Source organism: Petaurus breviceps, unplaced genomic scaffold (assembly GCF_028583685.1).
Source record: "Petaurus breviceps papuanus isolate PSGF00001 unplaced genomic scaffold, PetGlider_PUasm1.0 185, whole genome shotgun sequence".
In the NCBI taxonomy this organism is placed as follows: Eukaryota; Metazoa; Chordata; class Mammalia; order Diprotodontia; family Petauridae; genus Petaurus; species Petaurus breviceps.
Genome location: NW_027185797.1, coordinates 31569203 through 31592693, shown reverse-complemented (window position 1 = coordinate 31592693; position 23491 = coordinate 31569203). Strand labels below are relative to the sequence as shown.

The 23491-nt window shown below is 45.2% G+C and overlaps 1 long non-coding RNA gene across 2 annotated transcripts in view; it reads right to left on the bottom strand.

Moving 5' to 3' along the window:
• Positions 1 to 11929: 11929 nt before the first annotated feature.
• Positions 11930 to 23491, bottom strand: part of LOC138161791 (uncharacterized) — a 36466-nt gene continuing 24904 nt past the window's right edge. Inside the window, exons 2-3 of one of the 2 annotated variants that reach the window (XR_011168467.1) lie at positions 21735 to 21835; positions 11930 to 12283 (exon numbers count right to left, since the gene is read on the bottom strand). This is a non-coding gene — a long non-coding RNA (uncharacterized lncRNA). Of the gene's footprint in view, positions 12284 to 20225; positions 21290 to 21734; positions 21836 to 23491 lie in introns of those variants that run through there. The other variant, XR_011168466.1, reaches the window with a different exon arrangement.

Genomic DNA, 23491 nt, shown 5'->3' with positions numbered 1-23491 from the left:
GCATTGAAAAGGGCAGGAACTCAGCCCAGGTTTACATTGTCCACAGTCTCTGCCCTGGGACTTGAGTTCGCGTCTTCCTAACTCCAAGGCCATTTTATTTTTCAATTAACAAGTGATAGTTAATTAGTAAATTATTTCACTTCTACAATTTAGTTTTAGGACCCTAGAATTTCAACTTAGGGTGCTGTCTATGCTGCTTTCCAAACGCTGCTGAGATTTTTTTTTCTTCCCCAAAGTTATAGCTGACAACTGTGTAGGATTTAAGGTACAAGATACCTTCTATACATTATCTCTAATCCTCACAACTTTATGAGGCAGATATTACAGGTATTCTGTGGTAGTATCTGCCCATATTACTGATGAGTAAACTGAGGTTCAGAGAGGCTGTGTATATACCTTGCCCGTGATCTTGCAGCAATTGTACAGGCAAGACTTGAACACAGGTAGTTCTGCCTCCAATTGAAGTGTTTGTTCTGCCCACTTTGGGACAAATCAGCATAAGAGCCATTGGATCTAGGGGATCTCTTAATCACAGGATCATATAGGACCATAGATTTAGAGCTACAGAGGATCTCCTGGGGGATCTAGTCTCATGCCCTCATTTTACAGATGAGAAAATGGAAGCCTAGACAATATGGTCACTTATGACAAATGGGACTGGAGGCAGGTTTGAACTCAGTATTCTTTCTTCTACATTACACTGCCTCTGGCTAGAGATGAACAATCAAGTCCAGAAAGGACAAGTGGCTCATCCACAGTCACACACACACACACACACACACACACACACTCACACACACAGCTAGTTTGTATCAAAGCCAGTCTCAGTTCTTAGCTCAGGGTGTTCCAGACAATGGAACAGTGACATGGCAGGATGCTTTCCACAGAATTCTCAAATCAGTGATCAAGAATTGTCTCCAAAAAGGTTCTAAGATTCCCTAAGAATGAAAAGGAAAATTCTGGAAACAAATGGTAGCACCCTTATTTAACATCCTCTGTAGGCTTCAGCCAATAAATTAGAGAAGCTTCTATTTCTTATGGAGACAGAGTGCATTTTAACAATTACATTTGTGTGTGCTAAAGCTGCAGAAGGCAAAAGAGTAGGGGGTTTGGTTTTGTTGGGTTTGGGGTTTTTTCAGGGGAGGGTATTTTAAGATTGTGTTGTGGAAAGAGGCAGCACCTTCTGCCTGTTTCTTACTCTATCATCTGTCTTTCCTCTTTCTCTCTCTCTGCATGTTTTTGTCTCTGTCTCTACGTGTCTTTGTCTCTCTCCTTATCTCTACTCATGTGTGTTTCTCTGTCTCCCCCTCTGTCTCTTCTCTGCCTCTCTTTCTCTCTATGTGTGTCTCTGTCTCTCTCACTGTGTGTATCTCTCTCTCTCTCTCTCTCTCTCTCTCTCTCTCTCTCTCTCTCTCTCTCTCCTCTCTGTATCTCTTTCCTTTCTTTGTCTTTTTCTTTGTGCTTCTGTCTGTCTCTGTCTCTCTCCTCTCTCTGTCTTTTTCTCTCTCTGTGTATCTCTGTCTGTCTCTTTCCCTCTCTGTTCTCTGCTGCTGTTTCTCTCCACACCTCCCCCATCTGTTCCTTCTCTCTTCTTTTCTCTGTCTGTCTCTCTTCCTTTCTGTCTGTCTGTCTCTTCTCCCTGTCTCTCCTTTCTATGTCTGTCTCTGGGTCTCTGTCTCTTGCTCTCACTCTGCCCCTCCCTCCTCCTTCCTCTTTCTCTTTTTCTCTCCCCCACCCCCTAACCCTTTGTACAAGGCTGCATTGTGATTAGGTGGTCGCCATGGTTGCAAGGCAGCGACAGGCTTGAGCTACTTGACTAAATTAGGAAGGATCTGAGCCATTCTTCCCCGCCCCGGAAGCCCTCCTGGGAAGGCTGGTCCAGTTCATCCTCACAGGTCTATCTGCCCTTTCTTGTTCTGCCTTCCCAGAGCCAGCGAGGCAAAGGGGTAAAATCTTCTTTATCTAGTTACTGTAAACAAATGTTGGCAAAACCATGGTAAGAATTTGTAAACAGCCTCTTTCTTAACTCCAACCCTTATCACCTCACACCTGCTCTATTTCGAGAGCCTGCTGGACCAGTTCCCTGCCTCTCATTTCTTCACTCTAGGATCTGTCCACCACACAGCAGCCAAAGTGATCTTCCTATACAGCACATCTGGCCATGTCGCCTCCTACTCAGTTATGTGCAAGGGTTCCTGATTGTTTCTAAGGCTGCCACCTATCTTTCCAGAGTTCTTTCATGTTTCTCCCCTTATACTCTAGTCCAGCCAAACTGGTCTTCCACAGTCCTTAGCATTCTATTTCCCTTTACTTCACCTTTGCATATATTATTACCCCTGGCTTGGAAGGTACCCCCACCTCCCGGAACATCCAACATCTGTCAAAACACAACTCAGGGGCCACCTTTTTCCTCTGCCAGGAGGTATTTCCTGATCTTCCCAGCTATCACCACCCCCTCCTTCTTGAAATTATTTTGCATTTGTTTGTATTTCTTCATGGAGTACTTGTTTGGGGCTTATTCTCTGAACCCCTATCAGTGCTCCCAAAGAGTAGTGAAGTTGGGAGCCAGGTCCCCTCAGTTTTAGAAGTAGCCCTGAGATGTTGGAGGTTGGAGGCACACTTTTTCTATTGTTAGAATTCACAAGCCCCCACCAGTGGACTTCCCCTATGATTATCAGTCTATAATGAGTTAGCCAAACTTCATGAACTTTTAGAAAGGGGTATTTAGTTCTCTAATAAGGTAAGAACAATTGATACAACACATCTCCCCTAAGGTCTGTGACATGTTCTCCTACCAGGGGAAAGCTTAGGCTTAGGAGAACAGGTGGCAAAGGGGCAGCTGATTCAGCTCCTGGAAGGCCTTTGGTTAGAGACCTCCACACGTTCTCCTTCAGGACAATGCAGCTTTTCTATCCGGCTGTTCATAGAGACCTGACTATCCCACCACTTTGACTCTTCCTCGTGTCTTGATGCAGATGTGTTCCCCAGCTACTGCCATCCAGAAGGTGCTGCTAGAATGCCAATGAAAAAGTCCCAATTCTCTCTCTGTTCCTCTGGAATTCATCAGACCCGGCTCCAGTCAAGGCCAGGGAGGAGACTGAGGCTAAGGCCAAAGCTAACTCTCTTTTCCTGTCCCTCCAGGCCCCAAACAATTTCTCCTCAAGGGCTTTGCTGGAAGGTTTCCAATTAGCTCACCATTCACTTGGGGTTCTAAATTGGTTTGCTATTTTATAGTGATTCACAGGGCATGACCAAGTCTCCCTAATCAATTGGAACATACTTCCTATGCAAGTGTTCCTTTGGCTTTCCAGGATATCTAACCTGATCAAAGATTTCTTGGAACTTAATCTAAAGTCTATGATTGATTGATTCCCTCAAGAAGTGTGTTTTCACCTGGTTAAAGTATGAAGAAGTAGCACTTTAAATGGGCTAAGGTAATTGATGGATCGAATCTATCGACCCATCTTTTAACTTCCTTGGGGACATATTGTATCTTCCCAATAGAATGAAAGCCCCACTGGGACAGGGACTGTTTCTTTGTCTTCGTATCCCCAACACGTAGCACAGTATAGACACTTAAAATGTTGGTTTTACTGACTCTTCAAACAAAAAATAATTTTCTGTAGTTGGAGGAAGTCTCCGTGCTCCAAAGCTCTGCAGTGCTATGCTAGGCCTGCATGAGCCTTCCCCTGGAGCCAGGCCATTTCTTTAAGGGACCTTATTTCTTTCATGCAGACACATGCCTCCACTGATTCATGCCAGTGAACAAACAGCATTTTTCATTTGTGATCATGAGAGCCTTACTTTCAAGTCATTTTTCAATTTGAAAAGCCCAGGTGGTACTGGCCCACCATAGCTACTATACTCTTCTCCTTCAGGAAATTTACATTATCTGAGGACAAAGCTCCTAAGTCATTGTAATGGGCTGGGGGAGGCAAAAGAAATCAGTACGGACTGGCAATTCTGCTCTCCTTTCATCCTTTTCCATTCCCCAAAGCCCCCAGCCAGAACGAAGCAGGGCCAGGCCCCATCCAATTAATTGCCAGCATTAAATGGTCAAAGGCTGCCTTGTTATCCTAGGCTGATGACAAAAAATAATCAAGGACAGTGACAATGCTTTGGAAATGAAAAGGGGGCTATTGAGTATGAGTCTGGCTGCATTCTCTTTCTTGGTTCTGCTAATTTCTCAATAGTCCTGTTGGGAGCAACATGAATGTGATTTGGGTTGAAAAGACCACAGTTTCAAGAAGCCCATCGGCACCTTCTCTGTCAATAGACGGCACCCGTTTGGTTTGGAGACATCATATTTTTCACCTTCAATGCTTCAATTGAAACACTGGAGTATAGAAGGTGAGAAAAGAAGACTTTAAAAGAAAAAGAAAGAAAAATGCAGAGGGTGGTTTTCTATTGGGAGCATTTAATGGACTTAAAGCCCCTGTCAGAGTGCCTTAAAATCTCCCCCAGCCAATTGTGTTCTTTCAGGAACCAACTCTATTGGGTTTGAGCTCCCTTTTGCAAATTCTGTTTTTTAGCAGATTGGAATCTGAAATCTATTCTTCCTTCCTAGGTGTCCATAATCTGATATTAATAGAAATTATGCGTGCACGTCAAGGGAAAAGCTGCCGATGCAATGCACTTATCCTGAGAAATAAAGAGCCCCACACAATGGAAGGCAAAGGGCAGATCTGTCATTTTCTCCATGATGGCGGGCTGAGCCCTGCCACAGGATGACTTGGATGGATGCCTGCTTTTTATTGCTCTCCTGACATCTACTGGCGAAGCCAGGAATAAACACCTGGAGACACCTTTCAAGGCTGGCATTGTCCAAACAGCTGGTGGTCTGGATACTTTCCCCCACCCTCCTGGGACACATGCCCATGAGCTCTACCTTCTAAGAAGAGGATGGAATCCAGATTGAAGAAGGACTAAAAATTCTTCCAGGCAATGAAACCTCCTCAGTAAACACTGGACAAAAGAATAAATAAAAAGCCTTTGAACATACCAAGGCAAAGGCAGATGAGCCCAAGGAATGCTAACTAGGAATAGAATGGACCTTTAGACAAACTGTCTCTGGATTCTGTTGGCTCTCTACTGACCTGGGCAGTGAGTGACCAATCCAGTACCCTTACACCAGGACAGAGGGAGGGGAAGAGTGCCCTTCAGCCCAAAAGCAACTCTTCTTTTTCTAGTTTAACCCAGCTCTCCTTCCTTTCCCAGGAGCTAGGTGGCTGTGACAGACCGAGAGTGTGACCAGAAGCACTGCCTTACCTGACCGGGGCCAGGGCAGCTTACACTCTGCAGGATAGGACCCAGGTAGGGTCAAGACTCTACGGGTTTTGCTCCTCTCCCCAATAAAAACCCAAATCCACTGAAAGGAGGGGGCAGTGTGGAACAGCATAGAGGACAGTGACTCTTGAGACAGAAGATTTCTGCCACTGACAGCCTGTGTGAATTTCGATAAAGAAGTCATTGGATCTCCCTGGGCCTGTTTCTTCATCTGTAAAGATGGTTTTCTTCCAGTCCGAGAGCTATGATGATGATTATTACATATATTATTTTATTATATATTTTGTATTATATATATATATATATATATATGTGAAATTTAATAATATTCTGAGCCTTTCCGGCAAGCCCCAAGACAATTCTTTGACTTTGTTCACTTTCCATGGTGTCCCTAGGGTAGAGGATTTCCTTTCTTGGAGAGTGTTGGGAGCTATGGATTTCCCCAGCCACGAGAGGGCGGAGGTGACATGTCATCAAGGCTCCTGCCAGGAAATATTTACTACCGAAATGAGAGGGTGGTCCCAGAGGCCTTGGAACAAATGCCGAGGGCTTCATCCTGGGCTCTGGGGTGAGGAACCTCAGCCTTCAAAAGCCAAGCACCATTTTCCGGACTGTTCATTTGGGATTCCAGACTATGTAGCTGGTTGGTGGACCTGCAAGTCCTGACCTTCCAGCTCTCATCTGGATCTTTGATTTCTCCAAAGTCTGAAAGGATCCTGGGTCCATTCAGAAGAGCTGGTCCTGGAAGCAGAGCGCCTGGCTGAGCTCACTCACTCACTCCCCGGGGGACTTCTCAGGGACTGAGCTCCTTATTCTGTACAATGAGGGTGAGGTAGCTATTAGGTGGTCTCTAGAGTCCCTTCTGGCTTTTGGTCTATGAACCCGCCCCCATTCTAGCTTCCTTTCCCCATTAAACTGTAAACACCCTGAGGTCGGGATGGTCTTTGTCTTATTTGTATTCTCAGTGTTTAGCACAATGCCTGGCATATAGTAGGTGTTTAATAAATGTTGATTAAATTGAGTCTTCTGCTAGGGTTCTATATCTGAAAGCTTAAGGAGCAATTGTCCAAATAATTCAGGAAGATTCTCCAGATGGAGGGTCTATTAGGCCTATTGTCAGCTCTCCATTTCATTTGTCTGCTGCATGGGCTGAGCAGAAGGTTCCAACTGTAGCATTGCCAAGGAAAGTCATTCATAAACAGCCACAGTTTTCTGGGTAATTTAGGCCCCCAAATATTCTTGTTCCTGCCCAAAGTGGGCGCCCTGGTGAGAGGGATCAGAAGGAAGACGAATGTCATGATCATCTTCTGCTCCAAACACTTTCTAACTCTCCCTCTGCTCTTGGCCCTCCCTGATGGAGGTGCCTAGAGACAGACACATGGGAGCACATGGGCTTCCCTGGTAGGTTGAGTAGACAGTCTTCAGGGCCCAGGAAAGTCACCCTGCTCCAAAATTCCTCCCTATCTGACCTCTCTTGGCACCTGATATTCTACCACGACCATCTATACCCTTTAAACTAGAAATAACCCTGATGAGGACTAAGGCTAGCACCTTTGTGTGAATTAGTGGATCTCCAGCCCTCAATTGTCCTTATCTATGAAATGAGGAACCAAATAATCTCTTAGGTCCCTTTCAGCTCTGAAATTCTTTGATTCTATAAGTCTATCCCAGAGGTAGCACCAATGCCCTAACATCCAATCTAATCTAATCCAATCTAACAAATGCCTATTGTGTACCTACTATGTGCAAGGCCTTGTGCCAAGTGCTAAGGAAGCAAAGACAAAACAAACACAAAACCGGTTCCTACACTGAGTGAGTTTACTTTCTACTAGAATAGAACCTGTGATCAGATAAATCTATCCGAGGTAATTTAAGGGGGCCAGAATACTCACAACTGAAGGACGAAGAAGGGTCTCTTTTAGGAGGGAGCACATGACTGAGCTTTTAAGGAAGCCAGGGGATTCTAAGAGGTACAGGTGAGCAGGGAGGGTACCCAGACCTGGCAGAGACAGGGTGGGAGGGGATGTAGTGGCATCAAAATCTGTGAGGCTGGAGTAATCTGAGGAAAAACAGCAGGGAGGTCGATGTGCCTGAACTATCAGATGTGCAAAGAAGCCTGGAAAGGCAGACTGAAGCCTGAATGTGCTTTAACTAGAAAGGTAAAGAGTCTATTGGATCCTAGGAGCCACAGTGTCACTGCTCGAGTAGGACAGCAACCTGGTGGGCCTTGCACTATAGGGAGACTCCCATGGCAGGAATGTGGCTGTGATTCCTGGAGAGAGGATGAGAGCTGGGCACCCCGTTAGGAGGTTTGGTGTGGGCGCCGTGCTTCCCTCAGAGCAGGCAGCCCCAAAGTATGCTATGCTTTCATAGGGACTGAAGAAAGAGAAGCAACCCAGCTATCCCCTCTCCTGCAGGCAAGCCGCTGCATGCCTCTTCTCAGCTGTCCACTTTGCCATGGGGCACTGAACAGACTTGGGCTCACATATCCAGGTGCCTCAGAAATAAAGGCCCTGCAGGAGGACGGGGCAATGCAGTGCAGTGGGCTTGGAACCCGGAAACCCTGGCTTCAGATCTTTCCTCCTGTGCTTGCCTAGTAGCCACGAGACCCAGATATAGACATTGAGGCCCCCCCCCATACTCTGGGCCCTCTAAATTAAAGAGAAAGTGTCCCCCCCTTAATCCCCAATGCTTCATTGATTCATGGGCATCACAGAGATTAGAAAATCGGGGCAGAGTGAGATGGGAGAATGGCTTGTTCCCAGGGCACAAATATGGCTGGGCAGGAGTCCTTGACTCTGTTCCTTTCCTTTTCATGGGCTCCTTCCAAAGGGAGGTGCCAAATGTCCAGGCTCACGGCTATGACTCACAATCCTTTTCTTTAAAGATGCTGCAGTGTAATTAGGGAATAGAACCGGAAGATGGTTCATCCTCAAACACCACGCACTAATGAATAGCAATCTTTCCAAACAGCTCTACAAGGCAGGGAAATGATGGAGTCCAGCTTCAGCTCCACCCCTCAAGGAGGAGAAGCAGGCTTTCTGCCCGCCAAGCAGGCTCGGCCGCCCCTTTCGCCCACCCCAAGCCGAGTGACTCAGCACACGCTCCTGGCTTCTTGTCAGTGTGAGTCCTGGCAGCCGGGCACCCAAAATGAGAGCTCAGCTGTCAGCCGCCAGTGACCCCGCAGGATGTGTTCTCTGGCTACTCAGGGATCCCTGCCCCCAAGCAGGCCACACAGCTTCCTGACATAATCATTAGCAGAGACATCAGGCCATTTCTGATCCCCTATTTTGCCTCTAATATAGGTGACCCTAAAGGCTGCCAGGCAGACTCTGGGTTTCTCCCTAGGCTTAGAGCCTGGCCGTGCCTCAGCTTAGGTACACACAGTTAAGACATCTCTGCCAGCTACAGGATCCAAACATGCAGGACTCAAGGGGGCAGTCAGCACCTGTTTTCTATTGAGCTCAGCCATCTCAGGGAAAAAAGGCTTTGTGGTTGAAGAGAGATTGCTTAAGACAAAGACAGGAAGGCCCCACACAACACCAAAATGTCTTCTGAGTGGCACGTCCCATGGCGGCCAAAAAAGGGCAGAAAAGTGGCATCCATCCATCAGATGGACGGATGCTACCTGTGATGGAGAATGATCGTTCAGTAAGGAATGAGTCTGAGAAATTCAGACAAAGGAAATGTTGAGTGTGGATACAGACCCAAGGGAGCAGAGCCAGAAGGACAATCCGTGAATGCCACCGTGCAAGTCCCAACCTTAAAAGTCAGTTGAACTCACGTCAGTCGTGAAGACTAAACTTGGCTCCAGAGAACAGATGAGGAAAAATACTTCCCTCCTCTTGCAAGGGAAAGAGGGGGCTGTGGGGATGGAGTCCTCCCCACGCGGTCACTCCTGATGGTCTTATACGCCAGTCTTGCTTAATTAACTGTTGTCAGTCAGTTTTCTTTAACTGTTTTTTAGGGGTTTTATAAAAATTGTTTTGTTTTGTTTTGTTTTTTTGTTATAAGAGAAGCTTCATAGGGAGGTGGGGGGAGAAAGAGAGGGAAATAACCCACATATTAAAAATAAATGGTGTTCATAAGACTTGTTTTCAGCCATAGCTATGATTCCACAGGCATGAGGAATTCCCAAAGAAGAGGCTACTAGGTCTGCAACTTAGAGTCTTAGAGGGACCTTGGGGAACAAAGGTTAAGTGACTGGTTCAGGGTCTCACAGCCAGTAAGTGTCAGGGACTAAAGGCCTGACTCCAAATTCAGCTCTCATACTGCCTCCCCTGGGAGGTAGCTTACCAAGGTGGGAAGGCCTAATTCCAGACTCCATCCCTGCGTTCAGGTAGGACCAGCTGACTTGAGCATGGGAGGTTTATTTATCACCATGTTGGTCAAAGGTGAGGATTCTTTGGCCACAGTGATTCTTGAAGGCTAGTTACAATGTTGTAGAGGTATCATCCTGTGATTTTACCAATGTAGGGAATTTCCAGGTGAGGAAATTTCCTTCTGCTGATGCAGGTAGCTCCTTCTTTGAAACTTATCTTGTCTGGGAGCACTGAGAATTTAAATGGTTTGCCCAGTGTCATACAACCAGCATGTGTGAGTGACAGAACTTGAACCCAGGGTTTCCTGACTCCAAGGCTATCTTATAGCTTTAACTATCATCTCAACACAGATGATTCCCATGTCTATGTCTCTAGCCCCACTCTCTCTCTGATCTTCCATCCCACATCACCAAATCAGATGTCCTGGAGAGATCCTCAACTCAACATGACCAAAACTGTCCTCATTATTTTGAATCCCAAGTCTTCCCTTCTTCCAAACTTCCCTATTTCTGCCAAAGGTGTCATCAGCCTTCCAAACTTCCAGGGTCACAATCCAGGCTTTGTCCTCTAGTCCTCACACCCTCCTACCTTACCTAGTCAATCAGTTGTCAGACCTCCTCATTTCATTCTCCTTTGTACCCTTAGCTCTGCTGTAGTGAGGGAGCCCATCACCTCTGAAAACAACAGTGTGCTTATTAGGTTCTCTCCCCCAAGTTTCTCCCCATTCTAGTCTACCTTACACATGGCTGCCCATGGTGTTTTCTTTAACCCTACATCTGACCACGTCACTCCCCTAGATCCGATTGTGTCACTCAATTAACTCCAGTGGCTTCCTACTACCCCTTGGACACAATAGAAAAGCCTCCTGTTAGCATTTAAAACCTCTATAGCTCCCCCCCCCCAGCTCATCCTTCCAGACTCGCTAGAGGTCACCCCCTCCTCACTCACTGATTCAGCTCAACTGGTCTTCCCTTTGTTCCTCAAAATCCTCTCCCACCTTCTCCTTGTCTTTGGACTGTGCTGGTTGACACACATAAGGGAATGAATTCCCCCTGCCTCGGTCTCCTAAAATCCATCTTCAAAGCTCAGGCATCCCCATCCCCACCAAGCCTTTCCCACTCTTCCCAAATTCTTGTGTTTTCCTCCCAATCTACCTTGGATTGAGGGACAAGCTAGTTACAAAGTCCTGGTACAACAGTAATCATTTTAGATGTACACACAATAAAGGCACCCTTTTCAGGTCTGATAAAGACTGAGATCGCCAATTTTTAAAGTAATACAATAGTTTAAAAATCATCGACAGAAGCATCAAACTTCATGACACATCTTTACACTGATTTTCAATTGCTGCTCAGAAGTTCAATGAATTGCATTTGTGAATACAGACAAAATTCCCTCATCTAAAATGAACAATGCCAATGCGTGAAAAATTAAGAATTCCCCTTTTATATTCCACTAACCATGTGCTTCTACCACATGGGAATCCAAAGAAATCAAAGCTGAGAGCTGCACAGGGGCTTTACAGCCACCTTGTAGCTGTATTTATTCTGTATAAATTTATATAGGTACTGGTTGCCTTCTCTCTCTCAGGTAGTACTGTGAATAGAGTGCTCAGTCTGGAGTCAGCACTACTTCTATTTAAATCCAACCTCAAATATGTGCTAGCAGTGTGACCTTGGGTAAGTCACTCAGTCTCTGTTTCTTCCCCTGTAAAATGGGGATAAGAATAGCAGCCACCTCCCAGGGTTATTACAATGCCATTTGGGATATTATTATGATAAATGGGATGATATTTGTAAAACAGGTGGCATTTTGTAGGCTATAGGTAAATACAAATAGTTATTGATACATCTGATACATATAGCTCTTACGATTATTGAAAGAGCTTGTTTGGTTTACCATAATGCATCCCTAGGGCCTCCTTGGCACAGCCCCTGCACAGGTATGTATGTGCTTAATTAATGTGTCCTGACTGATTGACCCACTATATAATATTCTGTCCCTGGTGGGCCTTCCCTCCCTCCCTGAAGGAGTTTTCATGAACACAAACATAGCACAAGAGAAATTGAGGAAAAGCACACCCAGCCATCCCTGCAGGCTGTATCTTTAGAGTTTGGGTCCCATGGGATTGGCAAATTTAAGACCCCAGACCTTGTCATATTGTATTTTAAACTGCAAAAAACCATGCTTAGCTGTTGGCCTGTATAAAGGCAGGCAGCAAGCTAGATCCTTGGGCCACAGTTGGCTGACCCCCTCATTTGTCCTTCCTTGTCCCTGCTGGCATGCCCTGGGAGGCAGCTGGCTGACTATGGCCATGAACAACAGAGCTACCATGCTGTATGAGTGAATTACGTGGGACAAAGAAGAATAATCAGACATATTTACTCAGATGATAAACCTTTAAACTTTGAGCATCTTAGTAAAACTTTTCACAGGCAGTGTTCCTTTTTGCTCTAACCACCTGTTATAGAAGCAGTACAAAAATCCAGTCTTAAAAGCCGCAGCATTAAAAACCTAATAAAAGAGCAATAAAGTCCATTGCAGGCCAGTCTGTCCCCCTCTGCTGACAGAGAGCCAACTCTGGGTGGGGATGCCGGCTCAGTTCGGTTTCATCTGGTCACAGTCAGACTTCAGAGTCAGTCTAGTGGCAGTGGAAGAACAAACACAGACAGCCGCTGTCACAGAATGAAATCAGATCAAAAATTATTGCTTGTCCCAAGTAATTGGCAACCCACTGCAGCTGGGGAGCGGAGCCGTGGCCTTTGTCAGCCTTATCAGCCGCAGGCTCAGTCCGATCAGAAAACGGCTGCACGCCACAGCTCCTGCCTTGGCCCAGAGTGCTTGACAGCCCTGGGGAGTCAGTGGAAGGGACCTTCCTGTAAGAGAAGGCAGAACTCCAGGGATCCAGGCTGGGCACCAGTCTGGGGGGGATTTTAATTGTGGAGTTCTCTATGTCCAGTCAAGGTATCTCCACTCTCCAAGTGACTTAGTTATCCAGGTATCTGCTAGCCTCCAGTGCCTGGGCAGCAGATGGGGAAACCCCAGAGAGGGCATGGCACCTCGCTCTGATTTTAGGAGGAGGCTTAGCTCTAATGAGGCTGAGTACTTGCTAAAAAATCTCAGCTAAAAGAGAAGGTAGAAATTAACCCATCCAAGCCATGAGGAAACTGCTCGAGCTCATAGGTGGGATGTGGGAGAAGTGGGACTCCAAGGTTAAGACGCCCCTTCCCAGATGTTCAGTCTTGCTGCTGCTTTGGGACGGTGGCTGCCCAGACAGCTGAGTCCTCAGTGAGTTGGCTACTCCCAAGGGAGATATTGGCTCCAGATACAGCTCAGGAAATGCTGCTCCAGGCTCCCACCTGCTCTAACTGTCCCTGGCTGTGAGGATGCTGACAACCTGGGACTTCCCCAGGGGGTCTCTCTGTAATAGGTCAGACACGATTTGTTTTTCTTTTGACAGCAAAAATTAGGTATCATTTGGGTTTGAAAGGCTTTCTTCTCTTGGTCTGAATTATAGCATATCAGCATGAAATTACATCCTGTCCCACCCACAGATCTTTGGGGGAAATGATTGATCTGAGACAAGTGAAGCCAAACCTTTCTCTTGTGAAAGTTAAGTGCAGTTATATCAGACTTGGGCCACTGAGGATGCCTATAATGCCCTTGTGAGACAGGCGCCAGGTCGAGTAGAGTGTTTGAAAGAACCCACGATTTGGATTCATGGGACTTCAACACTGGCTGCCAGAACTGGCGAGGGTGACCTTGACCAAGTCACTTGACCCATAGTGCTACCCTCATCACAGGGTGTAAGACTCAGGATCATCTATTCAGCCCTCGCTGAGATCGTCTGTAAAAAATGAGGGAGCTGAGATTGACAATGTCGTCTTGTGGAAGGAGGGTGATAGTGAGTAACAAAGCCAGCTGTGACTCTGAGTCCCATGTTCTTTTCACCATGAAATCTTTCATGTTGGAAGGGACCTCAGGGCCATCTGCTCCAGTCTGGACCTGGTCAAGAATTGTCTTCACAGCAGCCTCGACAAGTGATTAGCAAAGAACTCCAGGGATGGAGAAGCCCTTTCTTCTCCTCCCCTCCCTCCCAATGCTCTCCATTCTAGTGTGGGAAAGGAGGTTCATTGTTAGCTACTCTAATAGCTCTGTGATGTCACTGACATGGGTCCCCCCTCCATCATTCAAGTGTGCAGTGTGTGTCCTTCCAGCCTGTGTGGTCTCTAGCCAACCCAGTCCAACCTAACAGACCTGGTCAGGCATATACTATGCACAATGCACTCTAAGAGGTTCTGGGGACTCAGAGACAAAACGTAATCTCTGCTCTTAAGGAGTCTTCATCCTACTGGGAGTGGGGTTGAATTTTAACAGCTGGGAGTGGGCTAAAGGAGCTCAGCAGCTGAGCCTAGAAGAAAGAGATGCTAAGGGGCTGGGTGAGAAGCATGTCCACTGAGGCAGAGTTTGGGCATCAAGAAGACCATGTTGCCTGGAATATAGAGTGTGTAAAGATGAGCAATATGTAATAAGTCCAGAAGGGCAGATGAGAGCCAGATTCTGAAGAAAGTTTGTGTTTTTTTCCAAGTGGTACTAGTGAGTTATTAAGGATTCTTAAGGTGAGGGAGGAGTATTCCCAAACTTGTACTTTAGAAAGATAGCTAAGGGGCAGAGTCAAGATGGCGGGTAGAAGCAGGACCTCCCCTCTGCTCGGCTTCTACCTTCCCCAATCCATGTAAAAAGGGGACTCTAAACAAATTTTGGAGCTGCAGAACCCACAAAATGACACAGAGAAGCTAACCTCCTGCTGAGGACAGCCTGGCAGGCCGGCAGGAATTGGCCAGCGCAGCGCTCTGGGAGCCGAGCCCAGCCCCACGCCAAGGCTTTAGCCCCAGGGTGGGCCTGACCAGCCCCTGGCCAGAGGCACCCCAGATCAGCAGCAGCTGTGGCCGTTTCCAGATTTATCAACACATAGATTCGAAGGACAAAGTGAGAAGTCAGTGCAGTCTGGACTTTGGGACTCAGTAAGTGGGAGTGCGTGGCTTTTGCCCCCGGGGCAAGGAGTTGCTGAGACATCTGCACAGCCAACCAGTGCCACATGGCAGCTTCAGCCCCTGGCCTGCAGAGTGTGGGGGGACCAAGCACCAGTCTGAGGGGTAATCACTCTTGCTTTAACCTTCTTGGATCTGGATTGCAGTCTAGGGTGGAGGTGCTGGGGTGTGTGTCCAGCTTGCCAGAGCATGTGGAGACCTCAGAGAGGGCACCCATCTAATACCTCCAGCAGCTGAGAAAACCCCAGTGTTTGGGACAAAAGCTCCCCTGTCTGGTGGCAGAGTCCTACTGTGGCAAAAAGCCCAGGGGTCAAGTGACTGAGGGGCGACATGACCAGGCAAAGGAAACAAAGCAGACAGAAGATGACAACATTAGACTCCTATTTTGGGGACAAAAAGGAGCAAAGCATGGAACAGGAGGAAGACAGTGAAGTCAGAACTCCTGCACCAAAAGTTTCAAAGGAAAATACAAGCTGGTTACAGGCCATAGAGGACCTTAAGAAGCAGATAAGAGAAGTGGAGGAAAAATTGGGAAGAGAAATGAGAACAATGCAAGAAAATTACAAAATGAGAGTCAACAGCCTGACTGAGGAAAATCACACCTTAAAAAATAGACTAACTCAAATGGCAAAAGAGGCTCAAAAAGGCAATGAGGAGAAGAATGCCTTAAAAAGCCGAATTTGCCAGATAGAAAAAGAATCTCAAAAGCTTAATGAGGAGAATCATTGCTTCAGAATTAGATTGGAGCAAATGGAAGCTAGTGACTTTATGAGAAATCAAGATGCTGTTAAACAGATCCAAACAAATGAAAGAATAGAAGGCAATGTGAAATATCTCATGGGAAAAACCACTGACCTGGAAAATAGATCTGGGAGAGATAATTGAAAAATTATTGGACTACCTGAAAGCCAAGATCAAAGTGAGAACCTAGAAATTATCCTCCAGGAAGTTCTCAAAGAAAACTGCCCTGATGTTTTAGTACCAGAGGGCAAAATAGAGGTTGAAAGAATCCACCGATCACCTCCTGAAAAAGATCCCAGAAAGAAAACTCCTAGGAATATTATAGTCAGGTTCCAGAATTCCCAGATTAAGGAGAGAATATTACAAGCAGCCAGGAAGAAACAATTTGAATATTGTGGAAACACAATCAGGACAACCCAGCATCTGGCAGCTTCTACACTGAGGGATCGAAGGGCTTGAAATATGATATTCCAGAGGTCAAAGGAGCTGGGATTAAAACCAAAAGTCACCTACCCAGCAAAACTGAATATCATGTTTCAGGGTAAAATATGGTCATTCAGTGGAATAGAGGACTTTCAAGCATTCTTGCTGAAAAAACCCAGAGTTGAACAGAAAATTTGGCATTCAGATACAAGAAGCAAGAGAAGCATGAGAAGGTAAACAGGGAAAAGAAATCATAAGGAACTTATCAAAGTTGAACTATTAATATTCCTACATGGAAAAACAATAATTGTAACTTATGAAACTTTTCTCAGTAGTTGAAGGGAATAGAAATATATGTCTATATATGAGGGTATATGGACAAATGAATACATATGTGAATGTGTATATATATATGTTTACAGGTATACATAGATAGAGGGCACAGGACCAATTTAACAGGAAGGGATGATACTTAAAAGGTGAAATTAAAAGGTGAGAGAGGAATATAATGAGAGGAGATGGGGAGAGACAGAATGGGGTAAACTATCTCATAAAAGAGGTAAGGGAAAATGTACAATGGAGGGGAAGAATAGGAAGGCAAAAGAGAATGGGTCAACCTTATTCCCATTGAATTTGGCTTGAGGAGGGAATGAAATACACACTAAATAAGGTATCTCACCCTACAGGAGAGTAGGGGGAAGGGGATGAGAGGGGGGATGATGGAAGGGAGGGCAGGCTAGGGGGGAGGGAAGTTGGAAGCACCCACTCTTGAAAAGGGTCGGTATCAAAGTAGAGAACGGAACAAGTGGGAGGTGGGATAGGAGGGAGGGAAATATAGTCAGTCTTTTACAATATATCTACTATGTTATTGTTTTGCATTAGCCACACATGTACAACCTATACTGAACTGCTTATCTTCCCAGTAAGGGTGGGTGACAAGGGAGGAAGGGAATGAATCTGGATTTCAAAGTTTTCAAATCAAATATTCAAATATATATACATATATATACACACTATTATTAATACTATTTTACATGTAATTGGGAAATAAGATATACAGGCACTGGGGCATAGAGATCCACCATGCCCTACTGGAAGAGTTGAAAGAGATATTGGAGAAGCTATGGGAGAGAACAGATTGGAGGAGGGGATATCCTGTGGGACTGCTATTTTGGGGCAGTGGGTAGGGGAAAACGGGGAGAAAATGTGTAACTCAAAATCTGGTGGAAATGAATGATGTGAATCAGAAATTAATAAAGCATTTGGAAAATAAAAGAGAAAGAGAGCTGTAGCAGCTGTGTGGAACACGATTTGGGCAGTGAGGAAATTGGAAACTGATAGACCAACTAGGAGATTATTGTATTGGTCTGCACAAGAAGAGAGGAGGCTCTTAATGATGATGTCAGCAGAGAGGGGGACAATTTGGGAGACACTGAGGAGGTCGACATCCATCAGTCAATACATGCTTATTAAGTGACTATTGTGTGCCAGGCATTGTAGTGTCTCCAGGGGATTCCTGAGCTGGAGGAAGACCTTCCTTCAGGTCTTTGGGTTCCAGCAGAACCCTCAGGAGGCAGTTCTGTTGCTCTCTCAGTCCTGCTGTTCAGACTGAACTGCCCCCTTTTCTGACCATCCAAATGGGTCGGACTTCCTCTGTCCTCCTCACAATGCTCCATTCTAGCCTGCTCGTACTGGTCATCTGTCTCACCTTCATCCTGTAGGCCAATGGCAACTAGGATTCCTTGGAGAAGAATCCACAGGGTCTCCAGGGATCACCTGGTGCCCCAAACCAACTAGGGCAAGCTCAGTAATGTGGGAGATGCCCTACTCTCATCAGCCCATCTACTTCCCTTCTCTTAGGACAGAGTCCTTCTCTGGGAAGCAAATCTCATACCTTGTTGTCTGGGCAGATTCTCTGCCCACTTTTACTTCAGGTTGGTGGGCGGGGTGAGGGGGAGGTTGGGGAACATGACATTTTCTAATCTTGTTTCCAAAAACTCTTATTCAAAGATACCATGGCAGCAATCACAGTCCCACATTGCCACAAAACTTCCTCCCTGAAACCTCCCGGGGTTTATCTTCAACCATAGACAGACCCTAGGTCAGTGTGTCACACCATTTCAAATTCAGGATGAAACTTACTCTGAAGCCCTCCCTCTCCATACTTAGTTTAGTCAACTTATGTATGACATAGGTTCTTTTTGCCCAAAGTCATTTCTTTAATCACTTCTCCCGTTTGCTTGGGCCACTCTCAGGAGATTGAGTGGAAGACAAACACCTTGAGGGACCATTTATCTTGGTAGCTTGGAGGTCCTTCACTGTTAGAGGAAGTGCCGATACATGCAGGGCTGAATGGGGGGGGGGGGGGGGGGCTAGGTTGCCTCTGTAATGTGATAGAATCCCCTTGCTTGTTGGTCTTCAAGCAGAAAGAAGTGGAGGCTCAGGCACATCAGGGTGGGTCTTTCCTTTCAGGTGAGCTATAGAAACCACTGCCATTCCTTCCCTCTCTCAAATTCTGTAAATTAAGTTGGCATGCTCTTGTGTAATGAAGGAACTCAAGCTTGTCATGTGCAAGGGCTAAAACAGGGGGCTTTACTTGGGGTCCTCAGATTTGGGAGGTTCATGAACTTAGATGGGAAAAAATATTTTTTCTTTTCATGGACCTCTAACTGAAATTTAGTATTTCTTTTCATTGTAATAATAGCTAACATTTAAATCAAGTTTTGGGATTTGTAAAACATTTTACATATACCATCTCATTTGATTCTCAAAAAGACCCCAAGAGATGAGTCCTATTACTATCCCCATTTTATAGATGAGGGAATAAATGTTAAAGAAAAGGTTGAGAAAAAAGAAAAGAGGTTAAGTGACTTGCCCAGGGTCACACAGCCTGTTAAGTGTCTGAGAGATAATTTGAATTCAGGCATTTTTTACTCCTAGTTTAACACTCTATACATGTGCCACCTAGATGCCTTCAAAGGTCACCACCCCAAGATCCACTGGGTACCATGGACCCAGAAAGTGGAAAGAGTTCAGTGGCTAGGATCTACACATCACCTTCAGCTCTGCAAAAGTGCTTTATGCATCTTAACTCATTTGGAAATCATGAATGTAGGGACAAATCATTATTCTTGGAAGGGATCCATAGGCTTCACCAGCCTGCCAGAGGGCTCCATGGCACAAAAGACATCTTTGTATCCCTAACACCTAACACAAGGTCCGGCAATTAATGCAAGTTCAATAAATGCTTGTTGTGTATAAAACAATTAAAAGTAAATGCTCTGAGATGATAATGACCAAGCCTGGCCCCAAAGAAGAGACAGGAAGTGTCTCCCTCCACTCCTTCCCTTCCACTTCCACTATGGTCAGTCTTTTTACCTAGAGATCCACTTTCCTAAACCATTCGCCCCTCTTTTTTATTCTTATTTACAAGAGATTTCTCTCTGGGAGGGCAAGGGAGAAGAAAAAAATGGGCAGCAGAGGTGAGATAAAAGCATAAGACATCAGACCAAAGTATTTAAAAATAAATGCTTGTTGAATGAAAACAAAGAAGCATTTGGGCCAGGAAAAGTTCCTTTCTCACCCAAACCAGAACATTCTCATCATCTTTTTGTTCCCTCCAGCTAGCACTGGGTTGTCCCGTGTCCCTTATACTGTGAGCCTCTCCCGACTGGAGTGTCCTTCCCAACCCCACACCAATGGGCTAGCCCTGCTTCCTCTTACTCCATCCTGTCCCTCCCAGCATCTTCATCCCTTTCTGGGACACCATTGTCCCGAGCTGTCAGAAAACTATTTTGATACAGGACAAAAGGAGTTGGATATGACACAAGAGTAACTTGAATAGAAGTTAAATGTTTTTCCATAAATATCGCTGGTGCTCAGTGATTTCACTTTCGGGAGTAAAGCCATTTACATGAATCATCTGGGCCTGCTAATGGAGACCAGCAGCACCGTTCAGCTTTTCCATTTCAGTATCATTTAGGCTGATGGTTAAATAGCTGTCAACATTCCCATTAGACCATTTGTCTTGAAGGAAACTGCCTGCTCCTTGAAATGATTCCGGAGACGATTCCACTTTCCTATCAAGCACAATTGTATTACTGACAATCAGAGAGTAGCCATGGCTAGGGGTGGAGTCCCACACCTGTATATGGTGTCCTAGGCAATGGCCTCCACAGAGCAGAATGACATGCAAATGACATGCGTGTGAAAGGGTCTGAGCAGATTACTGATTTCTCAAGTAGTGCCATCTTATTCCATCCAATGCTTCCAATCAAAGGCCTTAATTAGAAGACAATGTAGATAATGGAGAATCACCATCCAAAGACAGGACTGACAACGCTCATAATTGTGCTTGCAAGTATAATTAAGATGAGAAGATACATTAGGAAAATGTGCAGGATGAGATCGTTATGATTTTATACGTGGTTTAACTCCTTATTTTGTACATTGGTTTTTATTATTTCTCTTTGTCAATAGGTAAGTTTATCACAAAGTTTTTTTCTTAAATAAAATACTCCTTTTAGCATTTTCAAAGCTCATATTTTCCCCTCATATTACTCTACAAAAAAATAACAAAAGACACTAAGTAAGGTAAAATCCAATTGATAGAATGACAGTATTCTCAAGCTGGAAAGGACTGGGAGATCATTTAGACCAGGGGTTCCTCATGTTTTGTGAGCAGTCAGTCTGGGGAAGCCCATGGGTCCCTTTTCTGAATATTTTTAGATGCATAAAACAAAACACATTAGATTACAAAGGAAATCAAGTATATTGAAATAGAAGTATCAAAATATTTTTTTTTCCAAATTCTCTGTTGGTAGTTATTTGTTCATGGACCCCAAGTTAAGAACTCCTTATCTAACCATCTTTTTATTGTTCAAACCATCATGTTATAGGTCAGGAAACCGAGGCCCAGAAAGACAAAGCAGTTGATCCAAGGCATCCAGACCTAAGGCAGATCTTAGGGCTTGAAGCCCAGTCCCCTGGCTCCCCTACTTCCTTCCACCTTTCCACTTCCCCACCCAGGCGACTTCCGCACAGTCAATAAACATTTGGTGAACCCCTGCCATGTTCCAGGCACTATAGTGAGCATCAGGGATTACAAAGCAAGGCAGAAGAAGGTCCTTACTCTCCAGGGCTTTAGAGAACCAGTGTTTTGTTCAATGTTGAAGCTGCAGCAAAGGTTCAATTTCTAGTGCTTACTGATGCATTCTAAAATCCCCTTTCTCTTAGATATAAAAGCATAGCGTGGTAAGCTCGGAGCTCATGTAAATGGCAGCAATAAAAATATGCATCTCTAAGGCACTTTTCAAAAGGATTCCATGGGCTCTGGCAGACACAGCCGTGAAACATGCAGCACAAGACTTCCAGGAGCAAGGACGGGCTTTAAGGAAATGGTGATGGTTACTGCCAAAGTGCTGCATCCAGGTACAAAATGAGCATTTGAGTAATTCCTGGCAGTGCCTAAAATGATGGAAATATTCTATCAGACACTGGGGGATACCAGAAAGCCTAAGGCTTGGTCCTAACCTTCTGGGAGTCTTTTCATCTTATCACTAATTAACTAACTCTATAAAGTAGTACCCAAACAAAGGCAAATGGGTGGTGGAGACTATTGTTTAAAATATGATTGGGTTTGTTTAATGCTTTTGAGATGTCAGGAGAAATTAGGATCTGGCCCCTTTCAGAAGACAGGTAGCAAAATGGAAGCAACTGGGAATGAGAAAGCCTAGAGTTAGGACACTGGACAAGTTACTTCACCCTGTTTGCCTCAGTTTCCTCATCTGTCAAATAAGCTGGAGAAGGAAATGGCAAACCCTTCCAGTATCTCTGCCAAGAAAGCCCCAAATGGGGTCATGAAGAGTAGGACTCAACTGAAACAATTCAACAGCAACAATAACAGGCTCACTTTTCAAATGTAATTCCCAGCGACTGGCGGAAAGAAGACTCCGAAGCGGAGAGCTTGTGTCTTGGTTCCTAGATGGTTCTCAGTGCTCCATGGAGAGTTCCCTACAATGATACAAAGCACAAGCGAGCAAGCATTGATAAAACACTTTCAAGGTGCTAAGTCCCTGGGGATAAGAAAAAAAATGTCAAAAACTGCTCCTGTTCTCAAGGAGCTTACAATCTAATGGGGGCAATGATTTGTGCACTAACAGATACATGCAAACTCTAAGGCACAGAGAGTAGACAGATGGGAATCTCAGAGGGAGGGCAATAGCAGGTGGACAGGACCAGGAAAGACCTCCTGCAGAAGGTGAACCCTGACCTAGGTCCTGAAGATCGTTGGTAGAGGGAGAGGTGGAGGTAAGGAGGGAGGTGGGGTAAGAATCAAGCCAGGTACAATTCCAAAGGACTCGTGTTGAGAAATGCTCTCCATGTCCAAAAAGAGAACTGATGAACTCAGTGCAGATTGAAGCAGACTTCTTTCACCTTTTTTTTCTTTTTGGAGGGGGAAGGCAGGGCAATTGGGGTTAAGTGACTTGCCCAAGGTCACACGACTAGTATGACTAGTATGTATTAAGTGTTTGAGGCCAGATTTGAACTCAGATCCTCCTGACTCCATGGCCAGTGCTCTATTCACTGCACCACCTAGCTGCCCCCAACTTCTTTCACTTTTAAAAAAATATTCTTCCTCTTTTTATTTCTTTGCTACATCACTAATATGAAAATGTTTTGTGTGATTTCACATGTATAACTGATGTCATTTTCCTTGCCTTCTCAATTTGTGGGGGAGGGGTTGGAGAGAGGGAAAGAAGTTGGAACTCAAAATTTTAGAAAATAAATGTTAAAAACAAGTATTTTTCAAAAGAAGAATTGAGTTAGTATATCTGTTAAGGTGAGAGGTATTATGGGTTTGAACTAGAGTTGTGGCTGTTTGAGTAGATGGGACTCACAATGTGAGAAATATGTAGAGTGCTACTATATGATCTTCAGTTGACTATGTGAATGAGTGAGATGGAGGAGGAGGGGGTGACATGGAGGAAGGGGGGGTGACATGGAGGAGGAGGGGGGACGTGGAAAAGGAGGGGTGACATGGAGGAGGAGGAGGGGGTGACTATCTCGATGGCTGGAAGGATGGTGGCAACCTCAATAGTAAGAAAGAAGTTTGAAAGAGAGGAGCATTTGGAGGAAAGAGGAGCTCTGTTTTGGACTTATTGGGTATGATCACCTATTGGACATACAGTTTGGAATGTCCAGTAGGTAGTTGGTGATGTGGATCTGGAGCTCAGATGAGAAACTAGGGCTGAATATGTAATTCTCACAATCCCCTGCATAGAGATTACACCATTATACTGTTGACAGCACCCATCCAAGTTAGTGAGATCACCAAGTGAGAGGGTATGCAAAGAAAAGCAAAAGAGGCTAAGATCAGAGGTTTGAGGGGCACCCACAGTTGGTGGAGGTGACTTGGATAAAGATGTGGCAAAGAAGACTGAGGAGTCATCAGACAGATGAGAGGAAGAACCAATAGGGTCCACAGTTACAACCACCCAGAGATGAGAGAGCATATCAAGTGTTGCAGAGATAGCAAGAAGGGTAAAGATAGAGAAGATCATGCAATCAAGAGCCCAGTGGAAACTTTGGAAAGGACAATTTCAATTGAATGATAAGGTGCCTTTCCATGTGTGCTCAGTAAGAGAGACACTAGATGCCTGAGGCTCC